Source organism: Arvicola amphibius, chromosome 11 (genome assembly GCF_903992535.2).
Source record: "Arvicola amphibius chromosome 11, mArvAmp1.2, whole genome shotgun sequence".
NCBI classification, from domain to species: Eukaryota; Metazoa; Chordata; class Mammalia; order Rodentia; family Cricetidae; genus Arvicola; species Arvicola amphibius.
The window spans coordinates 52,826,655-52,838,355 of record NC_052057.2 but is presented as its reverse complement, the minus strand read 5'-3'; positions in this window follow the sequence as shown (position 1 = coordinate 52,838,355).

Here is an 11,701-nt window from a genome sequence, read left to right as displayed (position 1 = left end):
CATGTTTCAAAGGCAAATGACAAAAATCAAAAGTTTTCTACATGAGATAATTTAAAGATATATTAATTATTGCATTATTCAAAAATTTGTCAATTAAAAATGCAGCCATTGCAGTAGAAATAAATATATTTTTAGAGTCTATCTTTTATAAACAGCATTTAAAATTTTATTTACTAATCCTAAAGATATAACTTAGGGAGCATATGAAGCAATATGTGTTCACTGATATTAAAGGAGGGAAATCTTATATTTCTAAAGACCAAGCAGGGGTTAAATAACTTATGATATCTCCAAAGAATGAAATACCATATACATTTTAAATTATCTTAAATTGTGCTTTGATACAATGGTGCCTTCCCAATTATGGCAGTATGTTAATGAAATAAATAGAACAATTTAGGCTAGTGAGATGACTCAGCAGGTAAAGACACTTGTGACCAAGCTTGATGCTGACTTTCATCCCCAGGACTGGAAGGTGAGAACTCACTCCCAGAAGTCACCTATAGTGATATTTTATTTATGTTTTAGAAATAAAGCTCACCTGAAGACCAGAAGGTAAAACTAAGCCACTATAGGCCAGGCAGTGATGTTACACACTTCTAATACCAGGATGTGGGAGTCAGAGATAGATGGATCTCTGTGAGTTCAAGGCCACAGAAGGTCAATGAAGAACCAGATCCAGGTGGTGGTGGCCTACACCTTTAATCCCAGCACTAGAGAGGAATATAAACTGGGAAGAGACAGGAAACTCATTCTCTTTCAGTCTGAGAATTTCTTAGAGGTAAGTGTCCTCACGTGGCTTGGTTGCTTTGCTTTCCTGATCTTCAGGTTGAACCCCAATATGTCTCTAGCTTTTTCTTATTTGTGCCACAGTTACCCTCTGTTCTCCACATACAAACTGTTACACACTCATGAGCACAGACGCATACATATATACAAACATACATACAATCTTACATAATAGGAAGAATTATGAGGCATTATTCTAATTAATCTTATCAATAAAAAATTGGGAATCAGATATTTGGTAGGAACCTGAAAGATCTGAGAACAGGGAGCTGCCATAGTTGCTCCCTGCCTCTCTTGTTCCTTGATCACAAAGAGCCAGGATTCGCTCTCAGCCCTGCCTTGTTACTTCCTGTTTCCCCTCTGTCTACTGCCTTCCAAACCTCTATGGTCAGCTAATGGTTAGCTCCACCCTCTGACTACAGGCAAGCTTTATTTGTCAGAACACAACCAAAATATCAGACAACAGAATTGTGGGCAATATGTTTATAAATTAGCAAATGCTTTTTAAAAATATTCATGACATAAGCTTATTTTTACTGATCCTTAAATGTGGTCACCAAAATATTAAGAATTCTTTTGGGGTCCTGGAGAGATTGCTTGGTGGTTGAGAGGATGTGCTGCACTTCTAGAGAACTCAAGTTCAATCCCAGCACCCATTGAAAACTGGGTGGCTCACCACCTCCCCTAATGCTGCTCCAGGAAGCAGGCCTTTGATCTGCTTGAGTATCAGCACTAGAATGCGCATACCCACAAGTAAACATACATGCATAGCAATAATAAAGACAAAATGTTTTAGAAAATTCTTTATCTTCTTTTTCTCCTTCCTCTCTTTATTTTGTTCTTTAGTTGTTTTTCTTTTCTTTCTTTGTTTATTTTTCTTCCATGCTTTCTTTCCTTTGAGATGGCTTAGCCCATGCTTACCTCAAACTCACAAGGTAGCTGTGAATGCCCTTGAACTTCTGAATTTCCTGTTTAAATTCCTGGGTGCTGTGACACTTCCTGAAGCACCTCACCTGATTAATTCTTCTTTAGGACATGACACTATCAATAGTTCTGAAAAACCTCTTGTCTTTATTTCCATATTATTTCTATAATTACCTACTTGAAACCCAAATAGCATCTTACTAGGAATGTCATACAGCAGCCATGGCTTCAACATTCCTAGGAAAGCACACTGGCCCTTTCCTCCAACTGTCAAGATACCTGAAATTGCTTGAGATAAATGGAATAATGGATTTGATAAAGAAAATGACATTTTATGTCTGGTTTAAGAGAAATCAATGCTCTCTTATTTCCTCTCCTATCTTTAGACAGGTTTCTGGTTCCCTTTAAGACATTGTGGAATTCCAGCCTGCAAGCTGAACCTCACACACAGTGTGGGAAATGTAAAAGAAATGTATTGTCCTTTCTACCAAATGGTTAAGTAAGACAAAACTTCATTAAAAAAAAAAAAAAAAAACAATAAAAACAACTCTAAAGAAGCCTCTTGGCGGAAATTCAAATTCCTCCAGCTTCAGAAATTCAATCCTTGAAATCAAAGTATGTGCTCAAGCTTGTACTTGATGCTCAGACTTGCATCCTGCTTATTAATTGCATTGCTTTAAATCTGCCAGTCATGTAAGAATGTGAGGCCACACTCTGACCATTCAAAATGAGGCAAGGGACCCCTTTGCATTAGGAATAAAAACCCTGTGCAAATCTACTGGGTATGCTTTCTTGCTTAGTTTGGCATGGCTAAGCACCCTTTAGAACAAGTAAAACTTTTTTCCTTACTGAGATTTTAGGATTGTGCCATAATTTTCTTGAGACACCAGACCCATTTCTAACAGAAGGATGTGTGTGTGTGTGTGTGTGTGTGTGTGTGTGTGTGTGTGATTACACAGGTGGAATTTCCCTATTCTAGGAAGAGAAAAATGCAATCAAGTGTTTCTGTGTGCTGGAGAACTTCTTCACTTTGCAGGGTGTGGCGGCATTTCCCTGTGAGGATATCAGCTTAGCTACTGGATGAGGTGCAGTAATATATGATACCACATGGAACTCTTCTGCAGGATGTGTCATCTCACTAACTGTTAATCAAGCCACACCACAGGAGTCTCTGCAAAGGGGGACTAGGCTTGGTCTTCATGTGCATAATCATGCACGTGAACATGCTTGTATATGGAGACCAAACGTCAACCTCAGTGTCATTCCTCAGCCACCGTCCATCAAGAGGTTTTGTTGTTGCTATCGCTGTTGTTTTGAGTCGGGATCTGGCATGGGCCTGGAGCTTGCCAAAGAGACTAGGCTAGCCAGCAATCCCCACAGACATACCTAAGTCCACATCCCCAGTACTGGAACTACACTTATGAGCCACTTCATCTGGTCTAATGTTGCTGGGTGCTAATGTCTCCCTTGGGGGAAGAGGTGAAAAGGTGCTGGGTCAGGTCAAAGGCAAACAGAAAACTCATTTATTTAGCAATGGATAGAGCCTTATATACCCACCTCCCAGCACCCAGGCTGTGTTAAGATCCCTTGACATCGTATGGTCACCCCCCATTGACTTGTCATGATCAAGACTTCTGACAACACCTGTTGGTTAGGCCCTCAGGCAGACTCCAGGTTGGCTCATCTCTTGACCTCTTATCTTCCTACAGTGTGGCTCTATTATGTGGGTTCTATGGATCAAATTTAAGTTCTCATACTTACATAGCAAGCACTTCACTGACTAAGCTACTTCTCTAGCCTAGGATGTCCAGATGCTTATGCAGATTTTGTATTCCCAAGGCTGACCTCTCCATCAAACTTGGTGGGCATAATCTAACTTAATTTTATATCTAGAGTGATCTATGTTTCTATGGCAATATCCATTTTTTGGCATAGAGTTTTTGCTGGTTTGAATGACAATTGATGCTGCTTCTTCAACAAACACTTACCAAGCTGGTGTTATAATCTCTACATATAGTAGTCAAGTAGCAAAGAACGTTGGCTTCTCTAGCCTGAAGAATACTCACCTTGAGTGGAGCTGGTAACCTCCCTAAGATACTGTCCCTCCCCATGGGCAAGCTTATATGCAGGTGCTCTTGCCTGTATGGGTCATCCTGTGTGCCATGGGTCTGTAAATACTGAGAAACTGAGGCCTTACTACAGATGATTCACCATTTGTTAAAATAAACATACCCAGGTCTACCTGCCTATCACAGAAACCAGGCTCATGGACTGTTACTGGACTATCCCAGCCTTCAAGTCTCAAAGTCCAATGTCATTTCAGAAGCTGTGGGTGTGCTCTCCTCTGGAGAGTGCTTAAAAGTATTCTGGGAGCTAAGTGTCCTGGAAACATTTTGTATTAGTCACATGTCTCATTGCCATGGCACAATTGCAGACAAAATCTACTTAAGGATGTAAGGGTTTGTTTAGACTTACAGTTTGAGAATGGATACAGTTCATTGTGACAGGGAAGTAGGAAGAGGCAGGTCACGTGGACTCTCTAATCAGGAAGCAGAGAGAGGACAGGAAGTGTGTACAATTTCAAGGATTCCTTCCCACCCCCTCATCATTTCCTCAAGAAAATCTTCATTTACTAAATAGTCCCAAACCATAGCAGGGAACAAATGTTCGATCACGTGAGCCTGTGTGGAACATTTCACATATAAACAAACCATAGCACATACGAGTTTACTCTTCAACTAAACACTAAGAGGTTGTATGCACCCAGATACGTAAAAGTTACTCTCTGTACATGTAAGGTGGCAAATGGGAGGTGCGGTTGCTACAAGACCCTAGTATATATTGCTGTGGGAAAAAAAATATAAAGAAGCTAATTGATAATGACCATGTAATATACAGGTCCTCCTGATACATAGGACTCAATGAACTTGGTGAACACACAGAACTGCAGAGTGGGGCAGACTAGACCCCAGTGCCTGCTGCATATTAGTCACTAGCTCAGGGATCCTCACTTTCCAATCTAACATCTCTGAGCAGTTTTATCAATGAATGAGCCATGAAATTACTCTCACGGGTTTGCAGAGAGGTTAAATTATACATGTGAAGCAGATACTTAGCTAATTGTGTCTGTTAAAAGTACAAATGGCCTAGAAGAAAAGCCCTACTTTATCTGGAACACTGGTATATAGAGTAATTCACACACTGAGCAAACTGTATTGAGCTGCTACTAAGAGCCAGGATGACATGGCCACTGGAAAATTAGGTGGGAGGGGAGCCAGGTCCTGTGGCCTGAGGTTCACAGCCTCAGTCTCGCAGAAGGCAACTGGTATATTAACAAGTCAACATAGTCAATGATATGTCTCTACTGGATGCTTTATAGACAGAAATTTCCAGAAGCAGATGAATAATGGTACTTTCAGGAAGGATTTCCAAGAGGCACCAATTCACAAGCTGTTTCTTCAAGCCTGTGTAAGGGAGACCCCCCAAACAGACAGCGAGAAAACTTTACTTCATTATGACTGGGTAACAGCAACTCCATTTTAGCAAAAGGCTATGTATATGACAGATAACCCATGATGAGTTTTAATAAGCTCCCCACCTGTACCAGGTAACAACAGAAAGAAAAATGTGTGCTGGAAATTTGTCTACAGTTCTTATTAAAAATAGATTTTTTCATATAATGTATTCTAGTTATAGCTTTCCCTCCTCCAAGTCTTCTCGTATCCTCCCCATCTTCCCACTAACCCAAATCCACATCCTTTCTTGCTCTCTCTCATTAGAAAACAATAGTAAATAGGCAAAAAACTAGAGCATTTTTTACCCCCTAAAGCCTGTGTTTGTGTCTAGTTCTGTATTTGCTAAGGCAGGAAATATATCTACCTCACATTCCCAATTAATTACATAATTTGTTTCTCAGTCATTTTAGACAGACTTTTCACAATCAGAATTCAGGCTCTTCTTCATCCCTTCACAGAAATCCCCTTCCTGATTTATAAAATGGAGCTAACATTAGCCACTTGAGTGCATATTTTGGAGAAATTCTTTTCTAAATCTTGTAATGCCAGACCAGGGTACCATCTACAAGTGATAATAGATTTTTCTCCCATCAGTCTTGTCTGGATTAAGGACATTCCTGGCATCCTCTAGTCCAAACAAAAAGAACTTTTCATAAAAGGAAAATGCATTGTGGGAAGTTATGGGGAAAAAAAGTACAAGTTCCCCCTGACACTGAGAACTGGATGGACAAACCCTACAGAACCACTTGCAAACTGCTCCACACTTCTGCCAGGGCCCTTTCTCTGTGTGCCCTGAGGAACTACAAATGCTCTCCCATCAAAATGTCTGCAGCAGAAGCTTCATGTTATAAGTTGTGTGTACTTATATGAATATGTGCATATGTTCATATATGGGGTGTATGTATGTGGGGTGTACATGTATGCACATGTATCTGTAGGCCAGAGCACAACCTCAGATATCAACCTTAAGGCACTGTGCACCTGTTTTTGAGACAAGGCCTCTCACCAGGCTGGAACCACCAAATCGGCTAGGCTGCCTGGATAGGGATGTGCTTGCCTGGATTTACAGACATCAAGCCAGCGTACCCAGTTTTTTTCAGGTGGGCTCTGGGAAACAAACTCAACTCTTTGTGTTCTGAAGGTAAGCACTTTTATCAAGAGAGCTATCTCCACTGAGTGTTTTTGGAAGAATACATCATAATTACAAAGGCTTCTGGGACCACCTCATAAATTACTCACACTATTTGGATCCAAGAAGCCCATTGTCTGCAAAAGTAAATCCATACAAGGTTGTAATTTTGGCCAAAAGCCCAAGATGATAATAGATTAACCTTAAAATTAACCTTTGGCAAAGGAGTTAGCAACCCTAGACTGAATTAACAAACAGTGAGGTAGACTGTTGAAATCACCAGATGAAATTGAGGAAGCCTCACCCTGTTCGTGTAACCCAAGTGTAAGTCATACTGTGTAATTAGATGGTAGACAACCTAAACAGAGACAAGTAATAACGGCCAGTAGACCAGAGCTGACAAGCCGGGGAGACTCCTCTGCATTCGAATTTCACTTAGTCATATCCTAAAAGAGAGATGAGAGGAATCACCAAATTAGTCCTAAAATTTTGGGGTTTCCCCCTATGTCCCAGAGAAGTAGGCATCAACAAGTTACTTGCATGAGAAAGCTCAGGATGCGTCCATCTTTCATAGTTTAATAGAGGTAATGTTAAAAGCAGACTAAGCGGTCACCTGACCTGCTCTGCCTCCCGCATCCCCATCCACTGCTTCTAGGACTGTGAGGGAAATAGATCAATACTGAACTCAGGGTGGCATCTACTGATTCTTCTCACTCTCAACCTAACCCGCTGACAGTAAGATCCTTTAGGAGGAGCCTTTTGTTTGTTTGGCTCAGTTTTCTGAGACAGGATCTCATGTATTCCAAGCTAACCTTAAACTCTCCAGGTAGTTAGGCATAAACTTGAGGTCCTCCTGCCTCCAGCTCTGCATGCTAGGATTACAGACGTGCACTACCTCCTGCCTCCACCTCTGCATGCTAGGATTACAGATGTAGACTACCTCCTGCCTCCAGCTCTGCATGCTAGGATTACAGACGTGCACTACCTCCTGCCTCCACCTCTGCATGCTAGGATTACAGATGTAGACTACCTCCTGCCTCAACCTCTGCAGTGCTAGGATTACAGATGTGGAGTATCCATCCAGTTTTATGAAGGGCAAGGGATTGGACTCTGGGTTCCAGGGGTAACCCTGGGTTATGCTAAACAAGTATTCTACCAAATAAACTATATCCCTAGACCACAATAGGATCCTTTTATGGAGCAGAAGGCCTCCCAGGCCTGCTCTCCTTCTCATCAGCTTGAAGGACAACTCTACCAAAACCAAACCTTCCCAAGTCTCATAGCTTAAGTCCTTTGAAAATTATGTGATCTCTCTCCTGACCCCATGTTTCTCTCAAGGGAATCCGAAACAACCATCCCCCCCTTTCTCTTCTTCCTCCCAGAATCATGAATAAGAGAATTTTAAAATATTAAGGTAAAAGGATACTGCTTTCTGTGGGGAAGTCACCTGCCCTCTGCTTCAACTGCTGCCGTGTTACCTGATACCATGATACACACATTTGGGTGTGGAATTTGGGTTAGAATCCTGTCACCCATAAGCATGTGTGTGCACTTCCAGGTGAGCACTGCAGTGGAACGAGCTTGTGTGAAGTGAGCGGGCATGTGCTTCACTTCAATCATTGCTGAACAGCAACATTACCTGAAAGCATTAACTATGCAATGCCCAGATGTTTCTGCAATTAAATTGAGAATACAGAAAAGTTGCTGTCCATTATTCTCCACTCCAAATTAAATTTGCTATTAAATGCTGATATATTAATTGTGTGATTTTCTATTTTTAATTCTATTTACTTCTGTATTATAGTTATGCAGACCTAAAAAAGCAGTAAGAATAATGGCAATGCTTTTTATTTTTCAGAAAACAAAATCTGTGTAGCCTTGTCAGGTATGTATGTTTTTAAATACCAAGAATCTGAATAGTGGGTGTGAAATATTCACATTCAAGCTTCAAGCTTCATTCATATGACAGAAAAACAAATTACTGTAGATATGTTCACATTGTGCCATAAATTTTTTGTTAAATTAGATGTGTGAAAGTTGAAAATGAATTCTGTCATTGAAACCAGATCTTAAAGAGGCAGTTTCCTCCAACTGGCCTTCAGAGGTTAGTTTATTTTATAATGTTGCTTAACTGCTAGAATTTATTAGGCAGGGTCTCAGGTAATCCAAGCTGGGCTCAAATCCCCTGTATCATCCCGAGATGATCCTGAACTTCTGATCCTCCTGCCTCTACCTTTCAAGCATTAGTATTACTGATGTTCGTTATCATGTCTGCTGAAAGGGAACCTAAAGCTTCCTGAAAACCATGCGAGCATTCTACTATCTGAGCTACATCCTTAGCCCTGTTTCCATTTTGAAATCTACAAAATCAGGTTTCTTCTGCTGAGAACCCAGTAACTGTGTGATATCTTTAACTGTTTAACTAAGGAACTATTGTTTAAGTCTTGATTAAAGAGATTTCCACAGAGAAGGAGCAAGTCTAGGATTTGTGAGAATTGTATGGCATCACATGAAGCCTTCCCAAGTTAGAGAAGGATAGATATGGAAAGTACATTAAGAGGCTCCAGCAAAACACTGAGATACAGAGGTCTGAGAGGACTGGAGAAGAGGAAGCAGAAGATAATATTACCACAGAGACAAAATATGGAACTACATAACCTGTTGATTTAGCAGATGGATTGCAATAGGAAAGTCAAGAATGGTACAATACCTGCAATCCCAGCTCTTGGGAGTCAGAGACAAGAAGATCAGAAGTTCAAAGTCATACTTGACTAAATATAGTAGATTTGAGGCTATCATGGGATACTTGATGCCCTATCTTGAAAAATAAAGAAGATAAAAAGAATGAGGGAAATTAGAATGTTTTACCTATGTGTGGGTAACAATAATACTGGTATCATCACAAATTAGATTAACTTCAGGAGAAAAGATAAGACAAAGTGTCTGTGTGTTCTACCTATTGAGAGCTGCATAAAAAATAACCCTAAACTCAAGGTTTGAAAATAGCAACCATAGTTACCTAATCTGAACTAAGTACAGGGTCATCTGTTCTCTGTGCTGTCAACACAGCTCATTGGACTGGAAGGACAAGGCTTCTCTGTTGCTGGCCTGCTCACATGAACACAAGCTGGTACTAGTGCCAACCTCTGGTGGGCTGTTAGCTGGAACAACTTATGTGGACTTTCCATGTGGCTGTTTGCCTTTTCCCCAGCAGCATATTTGGGGCTAAATGTACAGGCTCTACAACTGGACAAACTATTTCCTGCTGCTCGAACATGGCACCCTAGTGGTGTAGGAGGGTTTTCTTTCTATGTGTTGCTTTCATTGGTTAAATAAAGAGACTGTCTTGGCCTTTTGAAAGGAAAGCAGCTTAGATAGGTGGAGTAGACAGAACAGAATGCTGGGAGAAAGGAGGCAGAGGCAGAGAGCAGCTCACCATGAAGCTGTCAGGATTAGACATGCTGAATCTTTCCGGGTAAGCCACGAGCTTGTGGTAACATACAGATTATTAGAAATGGGTTGAATCAAAATGTGAGAGTTAGCCAATAAGAGGCTAGAACTAATGGGCCAGGCAGTGTTTAAATGAATAGTTTCTGTGTAATTATTAGGGGCGTAAGCTAGCCCGGTGGGATGGAACAAAGGGCCTGTGTTCCTCTCAGGCGGGGGGACATGGCCCACTCCTACTTTTACAACACCCTAATACTTCTGGAAGATACCATCATGCAAGCACTCATAAAGCTCAGATTCAGAAACAGGGTTATGGTTGATGCCTCTCAGAAGGAGAAATGTCAAATAATTGTGGCCATGTTTTGTTTTTTTCACTATTATTTGGTTTGGTTTAATTTAGTTTTAGATAAAATTGTGTTATTATATAGTCCAAACTTGCCTAGAGCTTTCTATGGGCCACAGGCTAACAAAGAGATTTACACCTTCCTTTATGTACTCTTAAAAGTATTGGAATATGCATGTGCAAAGTTTAAAAGCTTCCATATTACAAGACATGGTAAATCCCACTATGCGCCAGAAAAATTCAATTTGTAAATTTTACTTACAAATCTTAAGTCTAGAAAAGAACTTTTTATGAGAGATAAAGCAACAAAGGCCCATTACTGTAATTTTAGTGAACTTTGTATTCCGAGACTCTATGTAGAATTTTGAACATTTTTCTTTAAAGAGAGAAACTGCAAAATGATATAAACTTTGAACACCATGAAACCAATCTTCCTCTGAGTTAAGTTTGAATCTATGTGTGCTATGTGTGGGAGAAAGTGACAGAGACACAGTGAGAACGTGTGTGGTGTTGAAGACATATTTGTATATATGTGGCTGTATGTGCTCGTGTGTGTGTGCATGTGTGTGCGTGTGTGTGAGTGTGTGTGAGAGTGCGTGTGTGCACGTATGTGTGCATGCATGTATGCATGTGTGTGTATGTGTGCGTGTATCTGTGTGTGTTTGCATGGGTGCATGTGTACATGTGTGCAGCCCAGAGGATGACTTCAGGTGTCCTACATCATTCCTCAATTATTCCCTTGAGACAGGATATCTCCCTGAACCCGAGAGAGGTTGGAAACCAACAAGCTCCAGGGATTTTCCTGTATCTAGTCCCCAATATCTTTTAGAATACAGACACTCCTGGCCTCATCTGGGTTTTTAAATAGATTCTAGGGATTCAAATTAAAGTGTTTATGTTTGAATAGCATACTCTTTTACCTATTGAGCCATTTCTCTAGTCTCAAAGTTTAAATTCTAAGAATAGATGAGATTATCTGAAGAAACCACATAGAAGAAAAGAACAAGAGAATAAAGAGAAAACTTGTAAATGTCTGCCTACATTCACACTACCAGAGAGAAAGAGAAATGATGTGGAATAATCTTCTTGTACACTGCAAAGATTTATCACTTGAATTGGTTTAATAAAACTCTGATTAGACAATAGGCAGGCAGGAATTATAGGCAGGACAACCAAACTGGGAGAATGATGGGAAGAAAAAGAGCAGAGTCAGAGAGATGCCAGTCAACAAGCAGGACATGTAGAAAATGAGGTCACAAGCCATGAGCTACATGGCCAATCATAAATAGAAATATGAGTCAATTTAAATGTAAGAATTCATTAGTAAATGCCTGAGCTATTGGCCAAGCATTTATAAATATTATTATGTCTCTGTGTGGTAATTTGGAAACAGTTGCCAGGATGGAGGAGTGGGTGGTCAGTACAGAAAAACTTCTGACTACAGAGGAAGAGCAGAGGTGAGGTTTATAGTGAGAATGTGGTACATGATCACATAAGGAGTCTCAGGATGGAGGACCTAGTAAAACAGTCACAATAAAGCATAAAGTTCCAGAA